Genomic DNA, 11,757 nt, shown 5'->3' on the forward strand with positions numbered 1-11,757 from the left:
GAATTTTTAAACATTTTTGCGATATCAACGATGTTGTTCAACAAAACATTGAAAATTAATTAATTTACATGCGTTTTTTTAAAAAATCTTTTCCTATCTTGAGGCTAATTTTATAGGTAAATCATGTTTGTGATTCGATACGCTTCGATTTGATTTACATCGCAGGAAGGTTTGAAAATTGGAAAAGCCACAGTAACACGCGCAATGTAAGAGCATTGAACGCAACCAAAAATGAGTCCATCAAATTTGAGAAACCCATCGTTCAAATTGAAATTCTAATCGTCAATTAGTACAGACAAAATGATTTTTTTTTATTCGATTTGTGAAAATAAAGAAATGAAATAGGTAGTGACATACGGAGACGAAAAAGAAGTGTATTACGACAAAAATCGAAACGAATAACGGTGTGCACACTTCTGAATACACAAAACACACATTTCCTCTGCTGTTCGTTTTTGCAATGACATCAGTCACTGTCCAAGTCCGAGTCCAATCTGCTTTTGTGGATTGAATAACGTATATCGCTGCAGGAAGGGAGATTGTGTTTACTCCGGTATTCCGAATTCGATATTGCAATGCAATATTAATGAAGCGAAAATCAAGAGACGAAAATTGAACGGTATACACAATTGCATTGCCGTTTCAACTCAAACTCTCCCGCGTGACTCTCTTTTCTTTCCTTCTCGCTCTCTCTCTCTCTCTCGCTCTTCATTCTTGCTATATCGTATTTATTTATTATTTTTCGATTCGATTGCTTTAGTTGCCGTTTTTATAACAGAGAGCATTCGAGCTCCTTCTTTCGCTCCGTTGTGACCCGGCTTTTGCCATGGCTCTCTTTCTATCTTTCTCGTGTTGTATTTGTGTCTGTTTGCTGTTCATGGCGTTTCGCTGCTTGTTGTTTTATCATTGTTGATGAAGGAGAAAAATCTCAAGACAAATTACAGATAAGATCATTATAATTTGATGGCTGTTCGCATCGTCGCCCATATAAACACACTTAACTTGTTGTTATTAAATTTGTCCATTTACTTTTCAGCTGTCATTCAGCAACAGTTAAGCAATGCTTTGGGTTATTTTGATTTAGCCGTATTGTTCTTTTTGTTGGGACTCGACTCGGATCGGCTCGGCACTCCCTCTATCTGTGTGTCTCCTCTCGTTCGTCCACTCTATCTGCCAGATTGTTATTATTGGCATTGATGCCGATGGTGTTTGTGCTATTGCTGCTGCCGCATTTCTTACTATTGATGTCCACTTTAGCTCGGATTCGAGCTTCGTGATTACTTGATCCACTTTACGTGCTTATTGCTTGTCGCTTTTGTGCACAGCAGCAGGTATTAGTTTTGGGTTTACTATTATTTTCCAAAGATTTTCTAGCATTTAGTATTTCGCACCTCTTGAGGCAACAACCAGAGAGACCTTTTGCTGCCCCGACGACGACGACGACGACGACGACGACAAAACGACGACGGATGTATCTAGGATACCGAAATGGTGTGGATCCAAAGCGGCCGTATCAAATGCTCCGAATTGACGTACGGAAAATCATGCTGTCGAAAATGGCGACGACCGACGACATCATTAATGTATTTTATTGGCGTGTTAAAATCAAAACAATTAAATAGTTTCAGTTCAGGTGGTGGTTTTGGCCCGTTCACAGTTAGCTGTCGGCTATTTTGTTATGCATGGACGACGATATAACATAGAAAAACCTCAAAAATCAATCTTACTCAATGTACGCTACGTGATTTGAATGGCCAGAGACCGCATAAATATTGGAATACACAGTTAAAAGTTGAACACCATTTGACCACTTTCTATAACTTTCGTTTCCGCATTTCGAACGGCCACACACACATATATTCAGAGGTGCGTTTGCAAACAGTGAAAATTGCAACAGCTTTCATTTTAAGCTCATTGAATACTATAAAAAGGCTTTCAATCTGACACGTTTTAATGAACATTATCAATTATTACGCAATAATGAAATTTGCAATCATCTAACAGCACACAGCGCACACACATCCATTTTATATAACTCATTTTTCATTTTGGCAAAATGAATTTATATTTATTTATGGAGGAAAAAACCCCAAACGCAATGAATTCCAATAATTGAAATCAATCGAACAAAAAGCAAATTTATTAATGTTTTTCTATGGTTTTAAAATATATTGCAGATGGTTTATTTGTTCCATTCAATCTTTCAATATGATTATTTGCCGTACGTTTTTCCCAATGTATATAACGTATTGAATTCGGAACATTAAAATAATCTTTGAACGTTTTAATATGGCTTTTAATGTGATATTTCTTTTTTTTTCTCTGTTCACCCCGGCCCGTTGTCGTCAAATCGAAAATATTCTCTCTCTCTCTCTCTCTCTCTCTCTCTCTCTCTCTCGCTGTGAAATATATAATAATTGAACCAATCATTTTGTGATGCGTGCGAACCTTTATTGGTGTTTTCATTCGAAAATTATATTTATTATTGTATAACCAATACTTTAGAGGGGAAAAATGAGTAAAATTTTCATCGATGAAAATTCCCATTGAATTTATCGAATGAAAAACGACGTTTTTATTTCAATGCTCTTTTTTGAAATGGAATGTTCAAAGGTTTCTATTGCGACATTTTCTACAACCAAATCACATCACTGAATAATGTGTGTAATTAGGGCTGTTTGAAATGCGTTTTATTGCCATAGTTTTATGATGAAGCTCATTTCATTGAATATATTTGATTCGGTATTCATGGTGCTTCACATGAAATTGTCCTAGGTTCGGATGAAATAAAATTAAGCACGATTGCCCCAGAATTGGGCGAAAGATCTAAACACATGAACACAATCACATGAATTTATCCTTTGAATGAATCAATAAAACACTTCCTCTTTGAAAAAATGAGAAGACCATGTTAAATTATCGTAGATGATGCGTGTCGATATCTATGGTATTCAACGAATACTATTCATGTGAGACCCGATATTTAATTTAATTTGCTTTATTGATACCAAACTAGTATTGCAGTTCATCCATGTTTCCACATCGAGTATCTTCTGCACGTGTGCTCGAATTTCAAATCAAGTTCTTTTTTTTAAATATGTCAACCGATTGAATCGCATTATTGGAATAGTTCAAACACCGCTTATGGCTCTTTATCAAATTGAAATTCAATTTAATGCTTTGGTGTGTAAAGAATTTCGAACTTTAATCAAGTGTGTGGTTTGATTTTTGGGTTCATTTCAATAAGAAAAAAAGGTAACAAAAAAATGTATTGCCAAATGATTTCAATTCATTATCGGTTATCGTCTTTTGTATCGTCCGATTTTTTTTTCTGGCATGTATTTAAAACTAGCGAGACCATAATATGGTCACCATATTATCTCAGAGCCGGACGATGCAAATAGAACCAGTACACTGAAATGAATGGATAAAGTGAATGGTGACTTAAAGTGATTGTAATGGAGCGAATGTTATTGATAGCATTTTAGTTTCGAAAGGGATTCAAATTAAAACCGATACAACTCCTTCCATCCCCTTGAAATGGAAACGGTGCGTATTCAAGTGACGTTACCGTTTCTTTGTTTTTGTTTGGCAGTTAACGAGCGACCGCAACAGTAGAAAGGGAAAGCGACACAATTACCACTTGGCATCCATATCGGTGATTGCGAGTGCTGTTGAAGCATAAGAGCCGAGAGCCTGAAAATGGTTGAGCTGAAGAATGTTTTTAATCAAACACTTCATTTCAGTCAAAGTTCGTATAGTGGCGAAAGAAGAGAGATCGAGCGAGAGATGTTAGTTGAGCTGTTTTTCTTTGTGTGTGTGTGTGTGTGTGTGTGTGTGTGTGTGTGTAGCAACAAACACCACCACCACCATCACTACCTGGCAAAAACCGGGAATATATCACCAGAACAAACAATATTTGATTTTGCATATGGTTGCTTGGCATGGCCACAGAATTCACTCCATTATTGGCGAACATAAACATTTAATTGGGATTTTCCAAATCATTATGCACATGAAACGAATTAATCACGCTGAACATACAAAAGTATTTAAGAGGTTTTCGTAGTTGTTTATTGTTGATTTTATTCAATGTTTGACAAGTGATTCTTTCAAGTAAATGGTGTGTGTATGTGTTCAGAGGAACCATATTGTTCTTATTAATCTGAAGAATGAAGAACGAACTTGGCTTTTTTCTCGTTCTCTCATTTCGATCCGAATCCAAATGAATCAACAATATTCAAATCTTACGTTTTTCTTTGCTCTCTGTGCTTTATCTCTCTCTCTCTCTCTCTCCCTCTCTGGCCATAACAACTATGGAATAAACTGTCCGAAAGCATCAAACTCAATACATTCACGTTTTCTATCAAGCGAAAAGGGCACACAAAAAAACCAGAAGTCTTTGACTTGTTTTTTAATATTGGCGCTCGTGTTTATAGTCGTGTAATGTGTCCGAACGTCGACGAGTAGGGAGAAAGAGAGCAAGAGCCAAGTGATTTATTGGAAGATCAGTGAAGAAATGAGAAATATACATTAGTGCTGTGCATGTAGATTTTGGTTGGTTCAGTTGGGTTGGGTTGTTGCCATTCTGCCATTGTGACACACCGCACGTCAAATTGGTGACGATATGAGTTATTTTACATTGAAAAGTCTTTCAACGGAAAGGGTTGCTCTTGCTCTTCTTGTTGTTGAACTTGGAATTCGCTTTTCTCGGGAGCACACACACATACAGCCAACACAAAAAAAAACATACTGTCGGTTCATGTATTGAGAAAAAAAAAGGGATGGACGACAGAAAAAGAGAAGGAGAAAAGTATGAATAATAATCCTAGAAAATAAACGAAAAGCGACGAAAGAATCGCCACTTGATACACACAATTTTCTTAATTTCTTTTGAATCTGAAATATGCCTCGGGAGTTTTATGCGTTACGAAAATGAATGAAATTTTTTATCTTGAGATGTTCTGTGTGTTTGTGCCTATTGTCTTTTGCTGGATCGCTTTTTTTTCTCTCTTCATTCTTCGCTATTCGTTTCCATCTTTCGTTTGCTTCTCCCTTCAGATGGAGTCAATCCGTTTTTCCCTTTTCATGATGTGGTGTGGCTTTGGCCGTGGCGGTATAACTCTTTTTATTCGCTCTTCCCTTTCTGCTATCGTCTCTCCTCATTCTGAGTTGCCTTTCATTTCATTTGTTGTGTAATTTGCTTTGCATTAGCCATGTATTGTGTGTGAGTATTTGCTGCTCGACGGATGATGAAATAGAAGAAGGATGTTCTGTCTTCGATACGATAATTTACTTTTGCTTGGATGTGATAAACTGAGTGATGAGAAAATCATGTAAATGCTCAAAATGAAATGTCGAGAATATGAACATCGAAAATGAACGAGAATGACGATGGCACACGACCAAAGTAAGAGAGAGGGAGAGAGAGAGAGAGAGTGCATTGGATTTTCTCTCCAGCAAGTGCGTGATAAATAATCGTATGCATAGGCGCGCAAGGCGACGACACTGGAAGCAACAGCCACGGCTTTAGCGCCATTGTACAGTCTAAACTCGCACTGACTAACTGTCTTACTGACAGATGATGGGGCTCATTGATGATGGGGTGAGTAGTTTTTCGCAAAACTTTTCGAATATTAATTTATGAAGGGAATTTTTTTCGGCGTCTAACGATTATTCGGTGTGTGTACCTTGTTCGCTCGGTGTGTTCGTATATGTTGAGTACACACACACACACACACACACACACACACACACACACACACAGAAAATCGCAGTACATGGCCACGATTATTATTCGTATACAAATTTATTATTAGCATGTTGAAAAGTAGCTTTCGATCAAAAATTTTGATTTATTCTTGTTTCGCGTTGGTCGTCTGCTGTTCAACGGTGGTGGTGACGACGTCGACGACGTCGACGACGTCACTTCCTTGACACGAACAGTGTTTTTGCTATCTTTCGTGTTTTTGCTATCTTTATCCGTTTGTTGAGTGAGAGAGGCCAAGATGTGCCGCAGCTCTTGTGCTTATTTATTTATTTCGTGTTATTTTCGTATTTCTCCGTTTACTCGCTCACTTTCTCTCCATCTCCGACTCTCTGCTCTTTGCCCGCATCCGTACTTTTGTACCTGAGCAAAATCATTTTATATTTATTTTCCGTTTTCCAGCATCGAATGTAAACTCTTCACTTGATTGATACGATGATTTATGATTTCATGATTGGCTTTTTTTTCGTACGATGCGTGTATATAATGCAATATCTAGAGCAAGGAATGGGCCATTATGCGCGCGGCGGATCCCTGAATATAACAGAAACAGAATCTAATAAACATATATTATAGATGAAATTTTTATTGCAAATATTGCCTGTTCAGTTCTGAATGAACGAGGCGCGCGCGAGAGGGCCGTCGACTGCGGAGAGAGTGAGCGAGCGAGATGTTTCAAAGATGTTGTTACAAAATAAATATACGCTTATGTAGCCACTATATAAAAATGCTGAATTATTCGGTAAGCATAAAAAATCGAAGTGGATTTCCCGTCCTCTCAAGCACCAACTTTTCAAAGTATTTATGTTTTCTTGTCGATTTTCAGTTCTTATTTCCGTTAATTTATCGAGTTTATTATGCGATACTGACGAGATTCCGCTTTTCTTTTCTGTTGTTGATGCTTATGCTGTTGTGTGCTCTTCAACAAATATTTTCATTTCTATCGTTCGTCATCATCCGCATCTATTGGTTCACTTCTCTTTTTAATCGCGATCACAACGATGAAATTTAATTTCACGTTTCTTTTCTCCGTTTCATTTCACTCTCTTCCTCTCCCCCACATACATACACAAAGTTTGAAGCAAGTTTTGGGTATTGACTGTGAACAGTGTGATGATGACATCGATAAAAGCATCACCAACATTTTTAACCAATTCAGATTGAATAAATGCATCACAGCATCTAATTTTGATGGTATTTTCATATATTTGTTTTTCTTTTCTTCGCTTCATTTTCTCTCAGTCGCGTGCACTTTGGACCACCGAACGGAAGTGAGTGAACGAGACAAAAAGAGCGAATAATTGAATTGATTTTAGCGGAACGCTTCTTTTAATTCATCAGCTCCATTTTATAAATGGCTCATTGCCCTCTGTACATTCAAAAAGGTCCTTTGTCTATGCGGATGCAGAAAAAAAACAGTCGGGCTCTTTGTGTATAAACACAATCTGAACATGAAGTACATCGCATTGTAAATGTGATATGTGTGTTTGTGAGTCATGGGTAGTGAATTTCGTTGCCGAGTCAATAGTGCAACGAGACGAGGTGTGCCGCTCCCAAAACAAACACTTATCCATAAATGCATGAAATAATCATGAGAAGTTGAATTGCATGCAAATTCGTTGTAACGAAGCGCATCATCTTCACATCTCTTTTCTTCACTTCACCATACTCCAAATAAACAAACGAAAATGATGTTGAATCAGAAATGAACAAATTCACACGGAAATGTGAGAGGAACGAGAAGAGCGTGCTAAACTGTCAAAGAATCTGAAAATACTCGTATTTTGATTGTTTATCGCTTTTATGCACCGCGCGCATTCACATTTGTTTCGATCGATTTGATGAAAACATACCAATTGTCGGTGAAAGAATCAGAATGCTATTTTATTTTTTTCTCAAACAAGTTTATGGGGTTACTATTGAGTGCATCATCGATGTCTTGACGCATAAACACCGGAATGAACACGCAAGGTATTAGGAAAGAGGCAGAGTAAGAGAGAGAAACATGATAAACCCATTAAAAATTGCCCACATTATGATCGTGCGGTTTTAAGTGAATGTGAATGATAAGGAACGTCATCTGCACTCACGCCCTTCTTTCGCCATGTATTTGTTCATGAACATTCAATTGTTTGCAAAATATGTTTATTATAAAATGCGTGCGAACGGCGGAAGATTGGGAAGCAGAGAAGAACACATAAAAAAAACTACGCATCAAAACGACGAGTTAAAATAACAATAAGTCACACAAGTACATGGTTAACGGGGAATAAAAAAAAGAAGTAAAAAAAACACAATCCGTACAACATGTCAAAAGAATGGGAATTATATGTTTGTTCTGGCAATCTTGCGTATTTTTTCTTTTTCTCCTTCTTCTCTGAGCTACTTTGTGTGTTTTTTTTGTGTGTACTTTCATACAGTTTCGTTTCCTTTGTTTCTTCGGTAAAGTGAAACATATCAACAAAAGAGCAAAACACAATTCGAACAACACAAACAAGCACACAGTCACAGGAGGAAGAAGCGAGAAAAAATGATGACGAAGAAGAAGAAGAAAACTGTGTACAATAGAAAAAGATGATTGCGACGATGATGAAAACGAAGGAAATAAAGGAGGAAAGCAATGGAGATTGAGAGAAAAAGAACGAACGGAGAAAAAACCTATAAAGTTAAATAAATAATAATACATTGCACATACTCAAATCAATATTGAGGGTAGAAAAGTAAATACGGTTTTTATCCACGGTGGTTTCCTTAGGCACAAAAACTGGCGTTTGTTCAGTGATATGTTTGCATTCTAATAAAATCAAAACATATGTTTACGAAGAAAAAAAAAACTGTCGTTTTCTTCTTTTTTCTCTCTCCCTCGTCTTGTTGGCATGTGTGCACGCGTATGTTCTGCACACATTTCACTCGGTTTTCGGTTTTTTGTACTTCATTTTATTTAAGTTGTTCGATCGCGATGTCATCATCATTGTTACGAAAAAAAATGCGCAGCCATAAAACATTGGCCAACGCATTTGGTGCGGTCTTCTTATTTCATAAGCTTGACATGCGAGAACTCTCGTCGGCGTTACTGTTTTTTGTTGTTGCCCTTTTCATATTTTTACCAGTGAATGTTTTGTGTCAATACGACACGGGAAAACGGCCGAAAAAAGGAAATTCCATCCGAAATATAAAAATTGAATGCATATTTTTTCTTTGGTGTCGTTTTTTTTCGGCTATCTATCTCTCGTGGGGTTGGATCTTGAATACATATTTAAATAATCGAATGAAAGCATAAACGTGCCACCGAAAAAAAAGATGTTTATGAAAAAAGCACATTCATGATGTGAAATAATTTAACATCACTCTGTCAATTTCGCGCGTGTTTTTCTCTCTTCTTTTTTCATTGGAGTTTACTTCGGCGAAACGTATAAGGACTTTGCCGCTGTTATGTATAATGACGATTGAGTGGTGATAAAAATCACTTCAAATGTCTACTCATTTAACTAAGTAAACCCAATTATGACTTATAAATAAACAACGCGCACATTTTTATCGATGCAACATTTATTGTGTGGTGTATAAAAGTTTGCATTACCGCCTCATAAAATCCGTCGATTTTTACATCGTACACAAAACTCTCGTTTCCACACACACACACACATACTCTCACACACTCGCCCAAATAAAACATTTTTAACTTGAAGTGTTGATGGTGATTTCAAATCAATGGTTCCTAAACGGCAAACGGAATTCGCATCCATTTGATGGTTTTTGTAAACAAGTAAATGGAAAGGGGAGTCTATTGACGTAATCAACAAATCAAAACGTATTTCTATTAACCTCATAACTGTGTTTGTGGACTTTTTCATCCATGCCATCACAAAAAGTTGAAAAAAACTACTTTTTTTTAGAATTTCTTTTTCTGAAACTTCAGAAATGTTCCTTTGATCATTAAATCTATTATTAAGAGACAAAAATTGTTGAAAATGCGTTCTTAATTCTTCTAATCATTATACCCCTAATCCTGTGTTATGGGACGAAAAAGTCCATAATAATCGATATATGTATTCTCACATATGATTTTTCTTTTGTTTTTTACACTTGTACATTTACTTTGGGGTCTTCTCAATTCAAAAAGTAAAAGTTGGAAGACATTTCAGGTATTTTCGAGTCTTTTCGAACACTTGCAAACACCTCTCATAGGAAGTAAAAAAAATCAAAAAATCAATCGAATATTATACAAATTTAAAAGAAAATATTAAAAAAAAAAACTCATTTTCTCTATAAAAACACAGTGGAAGAAAAAGTTCACGAGCACAGCCATCGTTCTGTTTACCCAAACACATTTATAACTATAAGGTTAATTGCATTTTGCTTCGCCTTATTTTCAATTGCATTCGAAACTGTCAACTGAACAATACAAAGAGTATTGCAAGTTATTTGAATGAAAACGCCTGAAGGCTTCTTATATAACACCCTTTCAGCTCATTTTGCATTGCATAAAAATGAAATCGGAAACAGAACGAAATGAAGGGCAACTGGCTTTTTATGACAATTGACGAACATCGACAGGAACTTTCTAGAAAAGCAACACATTGACAGCTCAACAAAAGGGCTTGAAGGTATTCGAAGGCATCGCAGTTGCATCATCAATCCATCATTTATGTGATTATTTAAATAAACTTCGTCATTTCCAATTTGTTTCTGTAAATTCAAATGCAACATTTTCTGCACACAAAAGCTATTGTATGTTTAATTCAAAAGCGAACAATTTGGCGGAGGAGCTAAGCAACTAGGATTTTTCTATATTGATATGATTGTTTGAATGAAATATTATTTTTCTCTGTGACAACAAGATCCACTTGATCTATATTGAAGTTGATTATTAGAGATCGGTTTTTTGTACCGAATTTGTTGCAAACTTCATTTAGCCTTGATAATTATCATCTTATCCACTCTAGCCCGTATTAAAGATTTCGAAGTTAATTAGTGATCGAAAAGAGACGAAAAAAAGAGTCAAATATTCGATGGCTGAAACCAATTCGATTGATGGCTTGGTTACTTTTGAAGACTCAACATAAAAAGCTTTTCTTGTCATTGAATTTAGAAAAAAAATGATCGACTGTGTATTTCATCGAATTTGTGTGGCCATAAGTCTCTTGAAATTCAACATTTATATTCGTGCATCTCGAGTGAGCGTATGTTGATAAAAAGAAGTAGCATTAAAAACCGAAGTGAAAATTTGGCATTTTTTGTTTGAAAAGATTTCGGTGTTTCTTTTTCTCTCTTTTATTCTCTCCTTTTCTATTTTCCTCGATGAAGAAGCCTCGCATAATAAATTACTTATTTCGAAATAAAAAAAATAACATGGATGGGAAAATGAGCGAAACCCAATTTCGTTGCTTGTTGCCTTCCATATGATTGAGAAAGAGAGTGTCATGTATTTTGGTGTGTATTTCTCTTCTTCTGCTATTGATTCTGTGATGCGTGTGCAAGATCAAAGCACTTAACAACCGCACATCAACAAGACGAGAAAAAAAAACAGAACAAAAAAGTATGACAAAAATAAAATGAGAGAAATGGTTGCAGAAGGTGAGGCTGTGAGGGTGTTCAGTTCCAGAAATCAAGAGAGAAAGAGAGAGGGAGTGAGAGAGAAAAAAATAAGTAGTAAATAAGAAAAATGACAACCACATTAATAACAACAATAATAAACCTGAAAAGAAGTCATAAGTTAAGAACTCAAAGCTTTGTACCAATCGACTGAGAAAACTGATGAATACAAGAGCTATGGAAGTAAAAAAAAGGAAGCGAGAGAAAAGAAAAGAACGAAAGAAAAACATTACGACAAAATGACGCAGCCAACTTTGATTTGATTTTTGCAGTGAGTTTAATTTTCAGGTAGAGAGCGAGAACGAATTAGCAAGTGGAATAAATGCTGTCTCTAGTAGAAGATAGAGAAGAGAGAGAGAGAGAGAGAGAGAGAGAGAGAGAGAGAGAGAGAGAGA

The 11,757-nt window shown here is 36.2% G+C and overlaps 1 protein-coding gene across 4 annotated transcripts in view; it reads right to left on the minus strand.

Annotated features, from left to right (window-relative positions):
* Positions 1-11,757, minus strand: part of LOC129578842 (uncharacterized) — a 61,358-nt gene that overhangs the window by 9,160 nt on the left and 40,441 nt on the right. The gene's annotated exons all lie outside the window — the stretch shown is intronic.

This window comes from Sitodiplosis mosellana, unplaced genomic scaffold (assembly GCF_009176505.1).
Source record: "Sitodiplosis mosellana isolate CC-2019 unplaced genomic scaffold, AAFC_SMos_1.0 Smas_scaffold_6226, whole genome shotgun sequence".
In the NCBI taxonomy this organism is placed as follows: Eukaryota; Metazoa; Arthropoda; class Insecta; order Diptera; family Cecidomyiidae; genus Sitodiplosis; species Sitodiplosis mosellana.